The following is a 19,855-nucleotide window of genomic DNA, read 5'->3' on the forward strand; positions in this document are numbered from 1 at the left end:
ACGTTTGTGATCAAAATAAAGAAAAGCCACATGTTTCTGCCCGGGATCAAAACCGGGAACTTTCAGGAGGATGGCAAACAGGACAATCACTACACTACAGTAACCAGACAAGAGCATTTACTGTGGTCATGGCAAGCATTAAAGATCAAGCACTCATTGTCAAAAGCACTAGTTTGCAAGAGGAACGTTGAGTTTCTGCCCAGTTTCTAACTGAGGACCTTTCGCGTGTAAAGCAAACGTGATAACCGCTACACTACAGAAACCAACCGATTCAAACAAACAAAAGATGTTGTGGTCTTGGCAAGCAATAAAGAACAAGCACTGAAAGTCAAAAAGATCGTTTTGCAAGAGAAAAAGCTGTGTGTCTGCCCAGTTTCGAACTGGGGACCTTTTGCGTGTGAGGCGAACGTGATAACCGCTACACTACAGAAACCAGATGCAAGTGATTACTGTGGTGACAACAAGCAATCGAGATCAAGAACTGAAAGTCAAAAGCTTGGATACCAAAGGGTAACAGCGTGTTTCTGCCCAGTTTCGAACTGGGGACCTTTCGCGTGTTAGGCGAACTTGATAACCACTACACTACAGAAACCATCTGCAGAAGGTTACTGTGGTCATGACGAGCCATCGAGAACAAAGACTCAACGTCAAAAGCTTTAATATCAACGCCTAATGTCATGCTTCTATCCAGTTTCGAACTGGGTACCGTTGGCGTGTGAGGTGAACGTGACAACCACTATACTTCAGAAACTCCATGCAAAGCTAAAGATGTTTAAACATGCTGAAATGAACTTGAAAAAGAAAAAAACAGCCAGCCAAAGTCAAGAGGTCTTCCTCTATGTCTGAAGACAGGACAAAGTGCATTTTGCAACACAGGAACCTTTCATTTGTCAGGCTATTGGAGAAAAAGAACAAACAGGGAAACAAAACCATGCTCCACAAAACATTCTCATGCCTTTGTCCAAAAGCCAAAAAGAAAAACCACCTAGATCCCTGCTTTCGCACCTTGATCCTATCAGGTGTTACTTGAATTAGGAATACTTAGACATTGTCAAAAACACACATGCTTGCCAAAAGCAAAAACGGGTAGAAATAATCACATTGGTAAAAGTAATGCTCATTAAACCAGCAATAGAATATGCTAACTAAGGCTAATTAAGCCAACAATATACGTTTGTGATCAAAATAAAGAAAAGCCACATGTTTCTGCCCGGGATCAAAACCGGGAACTTTCAGGAGGATGGCAAACAGGACAATCACTACACTACAGTAACCAGACAAGAGCATTTACTGTGGTCATGGCAAGCATTAAAGATCAAGCACTCATTGTCAAAAGCACTAGTTTGCAAGAGGAACATTGAGTTTCTGCCCAGTTTCTAACTGAGGACCTTTCGCGTGTAAAGCAAACGTGATAACCGCTACACTACAGAAACCAACCGATTCAAACAAACAAAAGATGTTGTGGTCTTGGCAAGCAATAAAGAACAAGCACTGAAAGTCAAAAAGATCGTTTTGCAAGAGAAAAAGCTGTGTGTCTGCCCAGTTTCGAACTGGGGACCTTTTGCGTGTGAGGCGAACGTGATAACCGCTACACTACAGAAACCAGATGCAAGCGCTTACTGTTATGACACCAAGCAATCGAGATCAAGAACTGAAAGTCAAAAGCTTGGATACCAAAGGGTAACAGCGTGTTTCTGCCCAGTTTCGAACTGGGGACCTTTCGCGTGTTAGGCGAACGTGATAACCACTACACTACAGAAACCGGCTGCGGAAGGTTACTGTGGTCATGAAGAGCCATCGAGAACAAAGACTCAACGTCAAAAGATTAAACGTCAAGCTTCTATCCAGATTCGAACTGGTGACCGTTCGCGTGTGAGGTGAACGTGACAACCACTACACTTCAGAAACTCCATGCAAAGCTAAAGATGTTTAAACATGCTGAAATGAACTTGAAAAAGAAAAAAACAGCAGGCCAAAGTCAAGAGGTCTTCCTATATGTCTGAAGACAGGACAAAGTGCATTTTGCAACACAGGAACCTTTTATTTGTCAGGCTATTGGAGAAAAAGAACAAACAGGGAAACAAAACCATGCTCCACAAAACATTCTTATGCCTTTGTCCAAAAGCCAAAAAGAAAAAGCACCTAGATGCCTGCTTTCGCACCTTGATCCTATCAGGTGTTACTTGAATTAGGAATATTTAGACACTGTCAAAAACACACATGCTTGCCAAAAGCAAAAACGGGTAGAAATAATCACATTGGTAAAAGTAATGCTCAATAAACCAGCAATAGAATATGCTAACTAAGGCTAATTAAGCCAACAATATACGTTTGTGATCAAAATAAAGAAAAGCCACATGTTTCTGCCCGGGATCAAAACAGGGAACTTTCAGGAGCATGGCAAACAGGACAATCACTACACTACAGTAACCAGACAAGAGCATTTACTGTGGTCATGGCAAGCATTAAAGATCAAGCACTCATTGTCAAAAGCGCTAGTTTGCAAGAGGAACGCTGTGTTTCTGCCCAGTTTCGAACTGAGAGCCTTTCGCGTGTAAAGCGACCGTAATAACCGCTACACTACAGAAACCTACAGTTTCAAACAAACAAAAAATGCTGTGGTCATGGCAAGCAATAAAGAACAAGCACTGTAAGTCAAAAAGATCGTTTTCCAAGAGAAAAAGCTGTGTTTCTGCCCAGTTTCGAACTGGGGACCTTTCGCATGTGAGGCGAACGTGATAACCGCTACACTACAGAAACCAGATGCAAGAGCTTACTGTGGTGACAACAAGCAATCGAGATCAAGAACTGAAAGTCAAAAGCTTGGATACCAAAGGGTAACAGCGTGTTTCTTCCCAGTTTCGAACTGGGGACCCTTCGCGTGTTAGGCGAACGTGATAACCACTACACTACAGAAACCGGCTGTGGAAGGTTACTGTGGTCATGACGAGCCATCGAGAACAAAGACTCAACGTCAAAAGCTTTAATATCAACGCCTAATGTCATGCTTCTATCTAGTTTCGAACTGGGGACCGTTCGCGTGTGAGGTGAACGTGACAACCACTACACTTCAGAAACTCCATGCAAAGCTAAAGATGTTTAAACATGCTGAAATGAACTTGAAAAAGAAAAAAACAGCCAGCCAAAGTCAAGAGGTATTCCTCTATGTCTGAAGACAGGACAAAGTGCATTTTGCAACACAGGAACCTTTTTTTTGTCAGGCTATTGGAGAAAAAGAACAAACAGGGAAACAAAACCATGCTCCACAAAACATTCTCATGCCTTTGTCCAAAAGCCAAAAAGAAAAAGCACCTAGATGCCTGCTTTCGCACCTTGATCCTATCAGGTGTTACTTGAATTAGGAACACTTAGACACTGTCAAAAACACACATGCTTGCCAAAAGCAAAAACGGGTAGAAATAATCACATTGGTAAAAGTAATGCTCATTAAACCAGCAATAGAATATGCTAACTAAGGCTAATTAAGCCAACAATATACGTTTGTGATCAAAATAAAGAAAAGCCACATGTTTCTGCCCGGGATCAAAACAGGGAACTTTCAGGAGGATGGCAAACAGGACAATCACTACACTACAGTAACCAGACAAGAGAGTTTACTGTGGTCATGGCAAGCATTAAAGAACAAGCACTCATTGTCAAAAGCACTAGTATGCAAGAGGAACGCTGTGTTTCTGCCCAGTTTCGAACTGAGGACCTTTCGCATGTAAAGCGAACGTGATAACCGCTACACTACAGAAACCAACCGATTCAAACAAACAAAAAATGCTGTGGTCATGGCAAGCAATAAAGAACAAGCACTGAAAGTCAAAAAGATCGTTTTCCAAGAGAAAAAGTTGTGTTTCGGCCCAGTTTCGAACTGGGGACCTTTCGCGTGTGAGGCGAACGTGATAACCGCTACACTACAGAAACCGGATGCAAGCGCTTACTGTGGTGACAACAAGCAATCAAGATCAAGAACTGAAAATCAAAAGCTTGGATACCAAAGGGTAACAGCGTGTTTCTGCCCAGTTTCGAACTGGGGACCTTTCGCGTGTTAGGCGAACGTGATAACTTGAGTTGAGCGATACCGTCCGATACTTCAAAGTATCGGATCGGAATGGATCGGCCGATCTTTAAAAAAAGTATCGGTATCGCCGATTCCGATACCGGAAGTCCCATTCAAGTCTATGGGACTTCCGGTATCGGAATAAGAAAAACCCTGTTTTTGCCTTGTACAGCCTCTCTGGGGTCTGTACGGGTCTTTCGGGGGGCTGTGCCGGCCTGCCAGGGGGTCTGTGCAGGCTCCGGTGGTCTGTGCCGGCCTGCCGGTGGTCTGTGCAGGCTTCGGGGGTCTGTGCAGGCATCGTCTGATGGGACTACAAGTCCCATCGGGCGATGCCTGCTACCATGACAGTGATTGACACATTAGCCAATTATGGGACAGTAGTAGTCCCATCATCCGGCTAATGTGTTGAATGTAAGAAAAAAAAAATAAAAAAATACATGCTACATACATGCTACATTCATACTACATACTACATACATGCTACATTCATACTGCATATATACTACATACATACTACATATATACTACATGCATGCTACATACATACTGCATGCTACATACATACTACATGCTACATACATACTACATATATGCTACATACATACTACATATATACTACATGCATGCTACATACATACTGCATGCTACATACATACTACATGCTACATACATACCACATATATACTACATACATACTACATGCATGCTACATGCTACATACATACCACATACATACTACATACATACTACATACATACTACATGCATGCTACATGCTACATACATACCACATACATACTACATGCATGCTACATACATACTACATGCATGCTACATACATACTACATGCTACATACATACATACTACATATATACTACATGCATGCTACATACATACTACATGCTACATACATACTACATGCTACATACATACCACATATATACTACATACATACTACATGCATGCTACATGCTACATACATACCACATACATACTACATACATACTACATACATACTACATACATACTACATGCTACATACATACCACATACATACTACATGCATGCTACATACATACTACATGCATGCTACATACATACTACATGCTACATACATACATACTACATATATACTACATGCATGCTACATACATACTACATGCTACATACATACTACATATATACTACATGCATGCTACATAGAATCATAGAATCATAGAATCATAGAATCATAGAATCGTAGAGTTGGAAGGGACCTCCTGGGCCATCTGGTCCAACCCCCTGCTCAAAGCAGGATTCGCTAAATCATCCCAGTCAGATGTCTGTCCAGCCTCTGTTTGAAGACTTCCATTGAAGGAGAACTCACCACTTCTCGTGGCAGCCTGTTCCACTCATTGATCACTCTAACTGTCAAAAAGTTTTTTCTAATATCTAATCTGTGTCTCTTCCCATTCAGTTTCATCCCATTGCTTCTAGTCTTTCCTTGTGCAAATGAGAATAAAGTTGATCCTTCTACAATGTGACATCCCTTTAGATATTTGTAGACAGCTATTAAGTCTCCTCTCAGTCTTCTCTTTTGCAAACTAAACATTCCCAAATCCTGCAACCTTTCCTCATAAGACAGGGTTTGCAGACCAGTCACCATTCTGGTCGCTCTTTTCTGAACTTGCTCCAGTTTGTTGATGTCTTTTTTAAAATGTGGTGCCCAAAACTGGACACAATATTCCAGATGAGGTCTGACCAAAGAGGAGTAGAGGGAAATAATGACTTCACGTGATCTAGACTGTATGCTTCTGTTAATACATCCTAGAATTGCATTTGCCTTTTTTGCTGCTGCATCACACTGTTGACTCATATTCAGTCTGCGATCTATTAGTATACCCAAGTCTTTTTCACATGTGCTGTCACTTAGCCCTATTCCTCCCATTCTGTATATGCTTTTTTCATTTTTATTGCCCAGATGTAGTACTTTGCATTTCTCCCTGTTAAAAACCATTCTGTTAGTTGCTGCCCACTTCTCCAGTTTATTTAAATCTTTTTGAATCCTCTCTCTCTCTTCTCTAGTATTAGCTATCCCTCCTAGCTTTGTGTCATCAGCAAATTTAATCAGTTTACCCTCAATTCCTTCATCTAAATCGTTGATAAAGATGTTGAACAATACAGGGCCCAGGACAGAGCCCTGTGGAACCTCACTTGAGACATTCTTCCAACTGGATGTGCAGCCATTTACGACCACTCTTTGGGTCCGATCACTAAGCCAGTTATGAATCCACCTAACAGTTGCCTTGTCCATTCCATACTTAGTCATTTTTTCAATAAGGATTGTATGAGAGACTTTGTCAAATGCTTTGCTGAAGTCAAGATATACTATATCTACAGCATTTCCTTGATCCACCCAATCAGTGATACCGTCATAGAAGGAAATTAAGTTAGTCTGACATGACTTATTAGTTACAAACCCATGCTGACTCTGTTTAATCACTTCATTCTTATCCAGGTATTGACATACATGTTGTTTAATAATTTGTTCAAAGATCTTTCCTGGTATAGAAGTCAGACTCACCGGCCTATAGTTGCCTGGGTCCACCTTCTTCCCCTTTTTGAAGATAGGAACAACATTTGCTCTTCTCCAGTCTTCTGGCACTTCTCCTGATCTCCAAGAATTTTCAAAGATTATGGAGAGGGGTTCAAAAATTTCTTCTGCTATCTCCTTCAGTACTCTGGGGTGTAATTCATCTGGACCTGGAGACTTGAATTCATTTAGGTTAGCTAAGTGTTTCCTCACTATCTTTCTGTTTATAGATATCCTGGATTCTTCTATTCCCTTAATAGGACAGTGAATAACAGTTGATGTTGCATTTCCTTTCTGAGAGAAAACAGATGCAAAATAGGAATTTAAAAGTTCAGCCTTCTCAACATCCTGTCTTACCATTTCATCATTTTCATCCTGTAAAAATCCTATAGCATCTTTGACTTTTCTTTTACTTTTGACATATCCCCAAAATCCTTTATTATTGCTTTTGACATCTCTTGCAAGCCTCAGTTCATTTTCAGCTTTAGCTAATCTGATTTGTGCCCTGCAGGTTCTGCAGACAGCATTATATTCTTCTTTAGATATGCCTCCCTCTTTCCATTTTATAAACATTTTTTTCTTCCTTTTTAGCATGTGCTTAAGTTCTGTGTTCATCCATCCTGGTTTCCTTAAATGCTTCCTATTCTTCCCTCTTTTCGGAATTGTTAACAACTGTGCTTTGAGAATTTCATTTTTCAAGATTTCCCATCCTTCCTGGACATTTTTGTCTTTAAGGATATCCAGCCATTGGATCCCTCCAATTCTCTTTCTGAATCCCTTAAAATCTGCCTTTCTGAAATCTAACCTTGACGTCTGAGTCTTCACAGGTCTTCCACCTCTAGTAATCCAAAATTCTAAAATAGCATGGTCGCTACCTCCTAGGGTCCCAGACACTTTTACCTCCTCAACCATTTCCTCCCTGTTTATAAGGATTAGATCCAAGGTAGCAGTTCCCCTTGTTTTCTCCCATACATACTACATACATACTACATGCTACATACATACATACTACATATATACTACATGCATGCTACATACATACTACATGCTACATACATACTACATATATACTACATGCATGCTACATACATACTACATGCTACATACATACTACATATATACTACATGCATGCTACATACATACTACATGCTACATACATACTACATATATACTACATGCATGCTACATACATACTACATGCTACATACATACTACATATATACTACATGCATGCTACATACATACTACATGCTACATACATACCACATATATACTACATGCATGCTACATACATACTACATGCTACATACATACTACATATATACTACATGCATGCTACATACATACTGCATGCTACATACATACCACATATATACTACATACATACAATACATTCATACAATACATACATAGACATACAGTACATATAACATAGAGTAACATACTTACCAATACTTGTCACATTGTTCCCCGAAGCCATTGTCTTTTCCGGAATAAATATTAACATAACAAACCACAAAAATACTCACCCACGATCCGAAGCAGTCCACGAGTGTGTCCCACGACGATCTTGGGTAGAGAACAGCAGCATCAGCTGATGCTGCCGTTCTCTACGGTCTGCAGGAATAAAATGACGGAAGGTAGGTATCCTTCCGCACTGTATTCCTCCGCCACTTAAAAAAAAAAAGTCCATAGTCTCACTTTATGCCATTGCTGTGTGGGAATTTCCCATTGGCTAATGTGTCAATCACTGTCATGGTAGCAGGCATCGCCAGATGGGACTTATAGTCCCATCGGACGATGCTTGCACAGACCCCTGGACATCAGCACAGCCCCCCGGCAGGCCGGTACAGACCCCCACAGGGTGCACAGACCACCGGCAGGCCGGCACAGCCCCCCGGTAGGCCGGTACAGACCCCCACGGGGTGAACAGACCACCGGCAGGCCGGCACAGCCCCCCGGCAGGCCGGTACAGACCCCCACGGGGTGCACAGACCACCGGCAGGCTGGCACAGCCCCCCGGCAGGCCGGTACAGACCCCGGGCTGTCCACACAGCCCCCCGGCAGGCTGGCAGAGACCCCCGGAAGGCCCGAAATGACGGCGCATCATGATGCGCACACACCGCGCATCATTATGACGTCAGGCTGTCAATCAACTTTGAACTTCCGATTCCGATACCGACTTCCGATATTGAAAAAATATCGGAAGTCGGTATCCCGATACAGCAAGTATCGGCCGATACCCGATACTTGCGGTATTGGAATGCTCAACACTAGTGATAACCACTACACTACAGAAACCGGCTGCGGAAGGTAACTTTGGTCATGACGAGCCATCGAGAACAAAGACTCAACGTCAAAAGCTTTAATATCAACGCCTAATGTCATGCTTCTATCCAGTTTCGAACTGGGGACCATTCGCGTGTGAGGTGAACGTGACAACCACTACACTTCAGAAACTCTATGCAAAGCTAAAGATGTTTAAACATGCTGAAATGAACTTGAAAAAGAAAAAAACAGCCAGCCAAAGTCAAGAGGTCTTCCTCTATGTCTGAAGACAGGACAAAGTGCATTTTGCAACACAGGAACCTTTCATTTGTCAGGCTATTGGAGAAAAAGAACAAACAGGGAAACAAAACCATGCTCCACAAAACATTCTCATGCCTTTGTCCAAAAGCCAAAAAGAAAAAGCACCTAGATGCCTGCTTTCGCACCTTGATCCTATCAGGTGTTACTTGAATTAGGAACACTTAGGCACTGTCAAAAACACACATGCTTGCCAAAAGCAAAAACGGGTAGAAATAATCACATTGGTAAAAGTAATGCTCATTAAACCAGCAATAGAATATGCTAACTAAGGCTAATTAAGCCAACAATATACGTTTGTGATCAAAATAAAGAAAAGCCACATGTTTCTGCCCGGGATCAAAACAGGGAACTTTCAGGAGGATAGCAAACAGGACAATCACTACACAACAGTAACCAAACAAGAGCGTTTACTGTGGTCATGGCAAGCATTAAAGATCAAGCACTCATTGTCAAACGCACTAGTTTGCAAGAGGAACGCTGTGTTTCTGCCCAGTTTTGAACTGAGGACCTTTCGCGTGTAAAGCAAACGTGATAACCGCTACACTACAGAAACCAACCGATTCAAACAAACAAAAAATGCTGTGGTCATGGCAAGCAATAGAGAACAAGCACTGAAAGTCAAAAAAGATCGTTTTCCAAGAGAAAAAGCTGTGTTTCTGCCCAGTTTCGAACTGGGGACTTTTCGCGTGTGAGGCGAACGTGATAACCTCTACACTACAGAAACCGGATGCAAGTGCTTACTGTGGTGACAACAAGCAATCGAGATCAAGAACTGAAAGTCAAAAGCTTGGATACCAAAGGGTAGCAGCGCGTTTCTGCCCAGTTTCGAACTGGGGACCTTTCGCATGTTAGGCAAACGTCATAACCACTACACTACAGAAACCGGCTGCGGAAGGTTACTGTGGTCATGACGAGCCATCGAGAACAAAGACTCAACGTCAAAAGCTTTAATATCAACTCCTAATGTCATGCTTCTATCCAGTTTCGAACTGGGGACCGTTAGCGTGTGAGGTGAACGTGACAACCACTACACTTCAGAAACTCCATGCAAAGCTAAACATGTTTAAACATGCTGAAATGAACTTGAAAAAGAAAAAAACAGCCAGCCAAAGTCAAGAGGTCTTCCTCTATGTCTGAAGACAGGACAAAGTGCATTTTGCAACACAGGAACCTTTCATTTGTCAGGCTATTAGAGAAAAAGAACAAACAGGGAAACAAAACCATGCTCCACAAAACATTCTCATGCCTTTGTGCAAAAGCCAAAAAGAAAAAGCACCTAGATGCCTGCTTTCGCACCTTGATCCTATCAGGTGTTACTTGAATTAGGAACAATTAGACACTGTCAAAAACACACATGCTTGCCAAAAGCAAAAACGGGTAGAAATAATCACATTGGTAAAAGTAATGCTCATTAAACCAGCAATAGAATATGCTAACTAAGGCTAATTAAGCCAACAATATACGTTTGTGATCAAAATAAAGAAAAGCCACATGTTTCTGCCCGGGATCAAAACAGGGAACTTTCAGGAGGATGGCAAACAGGACAATCACTACACTACAGTAACCAGACAAGAGCGTTTACTGTGGTCATGGCAAGCATTAAAGATCAAGCACTCATTGTCAAAAGCGCTAGTTTGCAAGAGGAACGCTGTGATTCTGCACAGTTTCAAACTGAGGACCTTTCGCATGTAAAGCAAACGTGATAACCGCTACACTACAGAAACCAACCGATTCAAACAAACAAAAAATGCTGTGGTCATGGCAAGCAATAAAGAACAAGCACTGAAAGTCAAAAAGATTGTTTTCCAAGAGAAAAAGCTGTGTTTCTGCCCAGTTTCGAACTGGGGACCTTTCGCGTGTGAGGCGAACGTGATAAACGCTACACTACAGAAACCGGATGCAAGCGCTTACTGTGGTGACAACAAGCAATCGAGATCAAGAACTGAAAGTCAAAAGCTTGGATACAAAAGGGTAACAGCGTGTTTCTGCCCAGTTTCGAACTGGGGACCTTTCGCGTGTTAGGCGAATGTGATAACCACTACACTACAGAAACCGGCTGTGGAAGGTTACTGTGGTCATGACGAGCCATCGAGAACAAAGACTCGACGTCAAAAGCTTTAATATCAACGCCTAATGTCATGCTTCAATCCAGTTTCGAACTGGGGACCGTTCGCGTGTGAGGTGAACGTGACAACCACTACACTTCAGAAACTCCATGCAAAGCTAAAGATGTTTCAACAAGCTGAAATGAACTTGAAAAAGAAAAAAACAGCCAGCCAAAGTCAAGAGGTCTTCCTCTATGTCTGAAGACAGGACAAAGTGCATTTTGCAACACAGGAACCTTTCATTTGTCAGGCTATTGGAGAAAAAGAACAAACAGGGAAACAAAACCATGCTCCACAAAACATTCTCATGCCTTTGTCCAAAAGCCAAAAAGAAAAAGCACCTAGATGCCTGCTTTCGCACCTTGATCCTATCAGGTGTTACTTGAATTAGGAACACTTAGACACTGTCAAAAACACACATGGTTGCCAAAAGCAAAAACAGGTAGAAATAATCACATTGGTAAAAGTAATGCTCATTAAACCAGCAATAGAATATGCTAACTAAGGCTAATTAAGCCAACAATATACGTTTGTGATCAAAATAAAGAAAAGCCACATGTTTCTGCCCGGGATCAAAACAGGGAACTTTCAGGAGGATGGCAAACATGACAATCACTACACTACAGTAACCAGACAAAAGTGTTTACAGTGGTCATGGCAAGCATTAAAGATCAAGCACTCATTGTCAAAAGCGCTAGTTTGCGAGAGGAACGCTGTGTTTCTGCCCAGATTCGAACTGAGGACCTTTTGCGTGTAAAGCGAAAGTGATAACCGCTACACTACAGAAACCAACCGCTTCCAACAAACAAAAAATGCTGTGGTCATGGCAAGCAATAAAGAACAAGCACTGAAAGTCAAAAAGATCATTTTCCAAGAGAAAAAGCTGTGTTTCTGCCCAGTTTCGAACTGGGGACCTTTCACGTGTGAGGCGAACGTGATAACCTCTACACTACAGAAACCGGATGCAAGCGCTTACTGTGGTGACAACAAGCAATCAAGATCAAGAACTGAAAGTCAAAAGCCTGGATACCAAAGGGTAACAGCGTGTTTCTGCCCAGTTTCGAACTGGGGACCTTTCGCGTGTTAGGCGAACGTGATAACCACTACACTACAGAAACCGGCTGCGGAAGGTTACTGTGGTCATGACGAGCCATCGAGAACAAAGACTCAACGTCAAAAGCTTTAATATCAACGCCTAATGTCATGCTTCTATCCAGTTTCGAACTGGGGACCGTTCGCGTGTGAGGTGAACGTGACAACCACTAAACTTCAGAAACTCCATGCAAAGCTAAAGATGTTTAAACATGCTGAAATGAACTTGAAAAAGAAAAAAACAGCCAGCCAAAGTCAAGAGGTCTTCCACTATGTCTGAAGACAGGACAAAGTGCATTTTGCAACACAGGAACCTTTCATTTGTCAGGCTATTGGAGAAAAAGAACAAACAGGGAAGCAAAACCATGCTCCACAAAACATTCTCATGCCTTTGTCCAAAAGCCAAAAAGAAAAAGCACCTAGATGCCTGCTTTCGCACCTTGATCCTATCAGGTGTTACTTGAATTAGGAACACTTAGACACTGTCAAAAACACACATGCTTGCCAAAAGCAAAAACGGGTAGAAATAATCACATTGGTAAAAGTAATGCTCATTAAACCAGCAATAGAATATGCTAACTAAGGCTAATTAAGCCAACAATATACGTTTGTGATCAAAATAAAGAAAAGCCACATGTTTCTGCCCGGGATCAAAACAGGGAACTTTCAGGAGGATGGCAAACAGGACAATCACTACACTACAGTAACCAGACAAGAGCGTTTACTGTGGTCATGGCAAGCATTAAAGATCAAGCACTCATTGTCAAAAACGCTAGTTTGCAAGAGGAACACTGTGTTTCTGCCCAGTTTCTTACTGAGGTCCTTTCGCGTGTAAAGCGAACGTGATAACCGCTACACTACAGAAACCAACCGATTCAAACAAACAAAAAATGCTGTGGTCATGGCAAGCAATATAGAACAAGCACTGAAAGTCAAAAAGATCGTTTTCCAAGAGAAAAAGCTGTGCTTCTGCCCAGTTTTGAACTGGGGACCTTTCTCGTGTGAGGCGAACGTGATAACCGCTACACTACAGAAACCGGATGCAAGCGCTTACTTTGGTGACAACAAGCAATCGAGATCAAGAACTGAAAGTCAAAAGCTTGGATACCAAAGGGTAACAGCGTGTTTCTGCCCAGTTTCGATCTGGGGACCTTTCGCGTGTTAGGCGAACGTGATAACTAGAGTTGAGCGAAACGGGTCGAAAAAATACAAAAGTCGGGTTTCATGAAACGAAACCCGACCCTAGGATGAGGTCGGCCACGAGGTCGGCGACTTACGCGCCAAAGTCGAGTTTCTAAAGTTTGTTTTGTGCTCTTTTTCAGCCAATCAGGATCCACGGACAATGTGGGCAACGTGATGACCTAGGCACGGGTCACCACCATCTTTCAGAAGGGCATGCAAGTGATTGGCTTGCTTTGGTGGGCGTCACAGGGGGTATAAAAGGGCGTGCACGCCGACCGCCATCTTACTTCTGCCGATCTTAGTATAGGGAGAGGTTGCTGCTGATTCTGTAGGGAGAGCGTTAGGCAGGGAAGAAGACAAAAAAACTGCTTCTGCTGCTAGCGATTTGGCCTGCACAACACACAAGTCACTGTGTGTGCAGTGCAAGGGGAGGCTATATTGTGGTGTATCAGTGGTGTTGGTTGTTGGGCTGCCTTTTAAGGCTTCCTGACACGCTGGCATTGCTGTTTACCCACTGCTCTGCAAACTGCTTTATTAAAAGCAATCCAATCTCCCTTATCCTCTAGTCACTTTTGTCACAGCTGTGCCATCGAGCGTGTCACATAGCGCTCAGATATCAGTGGGCCTCACACAATCCACAAGTGTCCAGTGTCCAAAATTGTACGCAGAGATTCAAAATCTCCATTATCCTCTCGTCACTTTGGTCACAGGCAGCTGTGCCATCGAGCGTGTCACATAGCGCTCAGATATCAGTGGGCCTCACACAATCCACAAGTGTCCAGTGTCCAAAAGTGTGCGCAGAGATTCAAAATCTCCATTATCCTCTCGTCACTTTGGTCACAGGCAGCTGTGCCATCGAGCGTGTCACATAGCGCTCAGATATCAGTGGGCCTCACACAATCCACAAGTGTCCAGTGTCCAAAAGTGTGCGCAGAGATTCAAAATCTCCATTATCCTCTCGTCACTTTGGTCACAGGCAGCTGTGCCATCGAGCCTGTCACATAGCGCTCAGATATCAGTGGGCCTCACACAATCTACAAGTGTCCAGTGTCCAAAAGTGTACACAGAGATTCAAAATCTCCATTATCCTCTCGTCACTTTGGTCACAGGCAGCTGTGCCATCGAGCGTGTCACATAGCGCTCAGATATCAGTGGGCCTCACACAATCCACAAGTGTCCAGTGTCCAAAAGTGTACACAGAGATTCAAAATCTCCATTATCCTCTCGTCACTTTGGTCACAGGCAGCTGTGCCATCGAGCGTGTCACATAGCGCTCAGATATCAGTGGGCCTCACACAATCCACAAGTGTCCAGTGTCCAAAAGTGTACGCAGAGATTCAAAATCTCCATTATCCTCTCGTCACTTTGGTCACAGGCAGCTGTGCCATCGAGCGTGTCACATAGCGCTCAGATATCAGTGGGCCTCACAAAATCCACAAGTGTCCAGTGTCCAAAAGTGTGCGCAGAGATTCAAAATCTCCATTATCCTCTCGTCACTTTGGTCACAGGCAGCTGTGCCATCGAGCCTGTCACATAGCGCTCAGATATCAGTGGGCCTCACACAATCCACAAGTGTCCAGTGTCCAAAAGTGTACGCAGAGATTCAAAATCTCCATTATCCTCTCGTCACTTTGGTCACAGGCAGCTGTGCCATCGAGCGTGTCACATAGCGCTCAGATATCAGTGGGCCTCACACAATCCACAAGTGTCCAGTGTCCAAAAGTGTACACAGAGATTCAAAATCTCCATTATCCTCTCGTCACTTTGGTCACAGGCAGCTGTGCCATCGAGCGTGTCACATAACGCTCAGATATCAGTGGGCCTCACACAATCCACAAGTGTCCAGTGTCCAAAAGTGTGCGCAGAAATTCAAAATCTCCATTATCCTCTCGTCACTTTGGTCACAGGCAGCTGTGCCATCGAGCGTGTCACATAGCGCTCAGATATCAGTGGGCCTCACACAATCCACAAGTGTCCAGTGTTCAAAAGTGTGCGCAGAGATTCAAAATCTCCATTATCCTCTCGTCACTTTGGTCACAGGCAGCTGTGCCATCGAGCCTGTCACATAGCGCTCAGATATCAGTGGGCCTCACACAATCCACAAGTGTCCAGTGTCCAAAAGTGTACGCAGAGATTCAAAATCTCCATTATCCTCTCGTCACTTTGGTCACAGGCAGCTGTGCCATCGAGCGTGTCACATAGCGCTCAGATATCAGCGGGCCTCACACAATCCACAAGTGTCCAGTGTCCAAAAGTGTACGTAGAGATTCAAAATCTCCATTATCCTCTCGTCACTTTGGTCACAGGCAGCTGTGCCATCGAGCGTGTCACATAGCGCTCAGATATCAGTGGGCCTCACACAATCCACAAGTGTCCAGTGTCCAAAAGTGTACGCAGAGATTCAAAATCTCCATTATCCTCTCGTCACTTTGGTCACAGGCAGCTGTGCCATCGAGCGTGTCACATAGCGCTCAGATATCAGTGGGCCTCACTCAATCCACAAGTGTCCAGTGTCCAAAAGTGTACGCAGAGATTCAAAATCTCCATTATCCTCTCGTCACTTTGGTCACAGGCAGCTGTGCCATCGAGCCTGTCACATAGCGCTCAGATATCAGTGGGCCTCACACAATCCACAAGTGTCCAGTGTCCAAAAGTGTACGCAGAGATTCAAAATCTCCATTATCCTCTCGTCACTTTGGTCACAGGCAGCTGTGCCATCGAGCGTGTCACATAGCGCTCAGATATCAGTGGGCCTCACACAATCCACAAGTGTCCAGTGTCCAAAAGTGTACGTAGAGATTCAAAATCTCCATTATCCTCTCGTCACTTTGGTCACAGGCAGCTGTGCCATCGAGCGTGTCACATAGCGCTCAGATATCAGTGGGCCTCACACAATCCACAAGTGTCCAATGTCCAAAAGTGTACGCAGAGATTCAAAATCTCCATTATCCTCTCGTCACTTTGGTCACAGGCAGCTGTGCCATCGAGCGTGTCACATAGCGCTCAGATATCAGTGGGCCTCACTCAATCCAAAAGTGTCCAGTGTCCAAAAGTGTACGCAGAGATTCAAAATCTCCATTATCCTCTCGTCACTTTGGTCACAGGCAGCTGTGCCATCGAGCGTGTCACATAGCGCTCAGATATCAGTGGGCCTCACACAATCCACAAGTGTCCAGTGTCCAAAAGTGTACGCAGAGATTCAAAATCTCCATTATCCTCTCGTCACTTTGGTCACAGGCAGATGTGCCATCGAGCGTGTCACATAGCGCTCAGATATCAGTGGGCCTCACACAATCCACAAGTGTCCAGTGTCCAAAAGTGTACGCAGAGATTCAAAATCTCCATTATCCTCTCGTCACTTTGGTCACAGGCAGCTGTGCCATCGAGCGTGTCACATAGCGCTCAGATATCAGTGGGCCTCACACAATCCACAAGTGTCCAGTGTCCAAAAGTGTACGCAGAGATTAAAAATCTCCATTATCCTCTCGTCACTTTGGTCACAGGCAGCTGTGCCATCGAGCCTGTCACATAGCGCTCAGATATCAGTGGGCCTCACACAATCTACAAGTGTCCAGTGTCCAAAAGTGTACGCAGAGATTCAAAATCTCCATTATCCTCTCGTCACTTTGGTCACAGGCAGCTGTGCCATCGAGTGTGTCACATAGCGCTCAGATATCAGTGGGCCTCACACAATCCACAAGTGTCCAGTGTCCAAAAGTGTACGCAGAGATTCAAAATCTCCATTATCCTCTCGTCACTTTGGTCACAGGCAGCTGTGCCATCGAGCGTGTCACATAGCGCTCAGATATCAGTGGGCCTCACACAATCCACAAGTGTCCAGGGTCCAAAAGTGTACGCAGAGATTCAAAATCTCCATTATCCTCTCGTCACTTTGGTCACAGGAAGCTGTGCCATCGAGCGTGTCACATAGCGCTCAGATATCAGTGGGCCTCACACAATCCACAAGTGTCCAGTGTCCAAAAGTGTACGCAGAGATTCAAAATCTCCATTATCCTCTCGTCACTTTGGTCACAGGCAGCTGTGCCATCGAGCGTGTCACATAGCGCTCAGATATCAGTGGGCCTCACACAATCCACACGTGTCCAGTGTCCAAAAGTGTACGCAGAGATTCAAAATCTCCATTATCCTCTCGTCACTTTGGTCACAGGCAGCTGTGCCATCGAGCGTGTCACATAGCGCTCAGATATCAGTGGGCCTCACACAATCTACAAGTGTCCAGTGTCCAAAAGTGTGCGCAGAGATTCAAAATCTCCATTATCCTCTCGTCACTTTGGTCACAGGCAGCTGTGCCATCGAGTGTGTCACATAGCGCTCAGATATCAGTGGGCCTCACACAATCCACAAGTGTCCAGTGTCCAAAAGTGTACGCAGAGATTCAAAATCTCCATTATCCTCTCGTCACTTTGGTCACAGGCAGCTGTGCCATCGAGCGTGTCACATAGCGCTCAGATATCAGTGGGCCTCACACAATCCACAAGTGTCCAGTGTCCAAAAGTGTACGCAGAGATTCAAAATCTCCATTATCCTCTCGTCACTTTGGTCACAGGCAGCTGTGCCATCGAGCGTGTCACATAGCGCTCAGATATCAGTGGGCCTCACACAATCCACAAGTGTCCAGTGTCCAAAAGTGTACACAGAGATTCAAAATCTCCATTATCCTCTCGTCACTTTGGTCACAGGCAGCTGTGCCATCGAGCGTGTCACATAGCGCTCAGATATCAGTGGGCCTCACACAATCCACAAGTGTCCAGTGTCCAAAAGTGTACGCAGAGATTCAAAATCTCCATTATCCTCTCGTCACTTTGGTCACAGGCAGCTGTGCCATCGAGCGTGTCACATAGCGCTCAGATATCAGTGGGCCTCACACAATCCACAAGTGTCCAGTGTCCAAAAGTGTGCGCAGAGATTCAAAATCTCCATTATCCTCTCGTCACTTTGGTCACAGGCAGCTGTGCCATCGAGCCTGTCACATAGCGCTCAGATATCAGTGGGCCTCACACAATCCACAAGTGTCCAGTGTCCAAAAGTGTACGCAGAGATTCAAAATCTCCATTATCCTCTCGTCACTTTGGTCACAGGCAGCTGTGCCATCGAGCGTGTCACATAGCGCTCAGATATCAGTGGGCCTCACACAATCCACAAGTGTCCAGTGTCCAAAAGTGTACACAGAGATTCAAAATCTCCATTATCCTCTCGTCACTTTGGTCACAGGCAGCTGTGCCATCGAGCGTGTCACATAACGCTCAGATATCAGTGGGCCTCACACAATCCACAAGTGTCCAGTGTCCAAAAGTGTGCGCAGAAATTCAAAATCTCCATTATCCTCTCGTCACTTTGGTCACAGGCAGCTGTGCCATCGAGCGTGTCACATAGCGCTCAGATATCAGTGGGCCTCACACAATCCACAAGTGTCCAGTGTTCAAAAGTGTGCGCAGAGATTCAAAATCTCCATTATCCTCTCGTCACTTTGGTCACAGGCAGCTGTGCCATCGAGCCTGTCACATAGCGCTCAGATATCAGTGGGCCTCACACAATCCACAAGTGTCCAGTGTCCAAAAGTGTACGCAGAGATTCAAAATCTCCATTATCCTCTCGTCACTTTGGTCACAGGCAGCTGTGCCATCGAGCATGTCACATAGCGCTCAGATATCAGCGGGCCTCACACAATCCACAAGTGTCCAGTGTCCAAAAGTGTACGTAGAGATTCAAAATCTCCATTATCCTCTCGTCACTTTGGTCACAGGCAGCTGTGCCATCGAGCGTGTCACATAGCGCTCAGATATCAGTGGGCCTCACACAATCCACAAGTGTCCAGTGTCCAAAAGTGTACGCAGAGATTCAAAATCTCCATTATCCTCTCGTCACTTTGGTCACAGGCAGCTGTGCCATCGAGCGTGTCACATAGCGCTCAGATATCAGTGGGCCTCACTCAATCCACAAGTGTCCAGTGTCCAAAAGTGTACGCAGAGATTCAAAATCTCCATTATCCTCTCGTCACTTTGGTCACAGGCAGCTGTGCCATCGAGCCTGTCACATAGCGCTCAGATATCAGTGGGCCTCACACAATCCACAAGTGTCCAGTGTCCAAAAGTGTACGCAGAGATTCAAAATCTCCATTATCCTCTCGTCACTTTGGTCACAGGCAGCTGTGCCATCGAGCGTGTCACATAGCGCTCAGATATCAGTGGGCCTCACACAATCCACAAGTGTCCAGTGTCCAAAAGTGT

At 44.3% G+C, this 19,855-nt stretch overlaps 12 non-coding genes across 12 annotated transcripts; all 12 read right to left on the reverse strand.

Annotated features, from left to right (window-relative positions):
* Window positions 1-519: 519 nt before the first annotated feature.
* TRNAV-AAC (transfer RNA valine (anticodon AAC)) lies at window positions 520-592 on the reverse strand. The gene has a single exon. It is a non-coding gene; the product is annotated as a tRNA-Val (tRNA).
* A 1,097-nt stretch (window positions 593-1,689) lies between these two features.
* On the reverse strand, window positions 1,690-1,762 carry TRNAV-AAC (transfer RNA valine (anticodon AAC)). The gene has a single exon. It is a non-coding gene; the product is annotated as a tRNA-Val (tRNA).
* Window positions 1,763-2,687: 925 nt separating this feature from the next.
* TRNAV-CAC (transfer RNA valine (anticodon CAC)) lies at window positions 2,688-2,760 on the reverse strand. Its single transcript has one exon. It is a non-coding gene; the product is annotated as a tRNA-Val (tRNA).
* A 927-nt stretch (window positions 2,761-3,687) lies between these two features.
* On the reverse strand, window positions 3,688-3,760 carry TRNAV-UAC (transfer RNA valine (anticodon UAC)). The gene has a single exon. It is a non-coding gene; the product is annotated as a tRNA-Val (tRNA).
* A 97-nt stretch (window positions 3,761-3,857) lies between these two features.
* Window positions 3,858-3,930, reverse strand: TRNAV-CAC (transfer RNA valine (anticodon CAC)). The gene has a single exon. It is a non-coding gene; the product is annotated as a tRNA-Val (tRNA).
* A 5,778-nt stretch (window positions 3,931-9,708) lies between these two features.
* Window positions 9,709-9,781, reverse strand: TRNAV-UAC (transfer RNA valine (anticodon UAC)). The gene has a single exon. It is a non-coding gene; the product is annotated as a tRNA-Val (tRNA).
* Window positions 9,782-9,879: 98 nt separating this feature from the next.
* On the reverse strand, window positions 9,880-9,952 carry TRNAV-CAC (transfer RNA valine (anticodon CAC)). Its single transcript has one exon. It is a non-coding gene; the product is annotated as a tRNA-Val (tRNA).
* A 1,097-nt stretch (window positions 9,953-11,049) lies between these two features.
* On the reverse strand, window positions 11,050-11,122 carry TRNAV-CAC (transfer RNA valine (anticodon CAC)). Its single transcript has one exon. It is a non-coding gene; the product is annotated as a tRNA-Val (tRNA).
* An 86-nt stretch (window positions 11,123-11,208) lies between these two features.
* TRNAV-AAC (transfer RNA valine (anticodon AAC)) lies at window positions 11,209-11,281 on the reverse strand. Its single transcript has one exon. It is a non-coding gene; the product is annotated as a tRNA-Val (tRNA).
* Window positions 11,282-12,049: 768 nt separating this feature from the next.
* TRNAV-UAC (transfer RNA valine (anticodon UAC)) lies at window positions 12,050-12,122 on the reverse strand. The gene has a single exon. It is a non-coding gene; the product is annotated as a tRNA-Val (tRNA).
* Window positions 12,123-12,219: 97 nt separating this feature from the next.
* On the reverse strand, window positions 12,220-12,292 carry TRNAV-CAC (transfer RNA valine (anticodon CAC)). Its single transcript has one exon. It is a non-coding gene; the product is annotated as a tRNA-Val (tRNA).
* Window positions 12,293-12,378: 86 nt separating this feature from the next.
* On the reverse strand, window positions 12,379-12,451 carry TRNAV-AAC (transfer RNA valine (anticodon AAC)). The gene has a single exon. It is a non-coding gene; the product is annotated as a tRNA-Val (tRNA).
* Window positions 12,452-19,855: the final 7,404 nt, after the last annotated feature.

The sequence above is a fragment of the Dendrobates tinctorius genome, unplaced genomic scaffold, assembly GCF_039654945.1.
Source record: "Dendrobates tinctorius isolate UK_male_01 unplaced genomic scaffold, ASM3965494v1 ptg000432c, whole genome shotgun sequence".
NCBI lineage: Eukaryota > Metazoa > Chordata > Amphibia > Anura > Dendrobatidae > Dendrobates > Dendrobates tinctorius.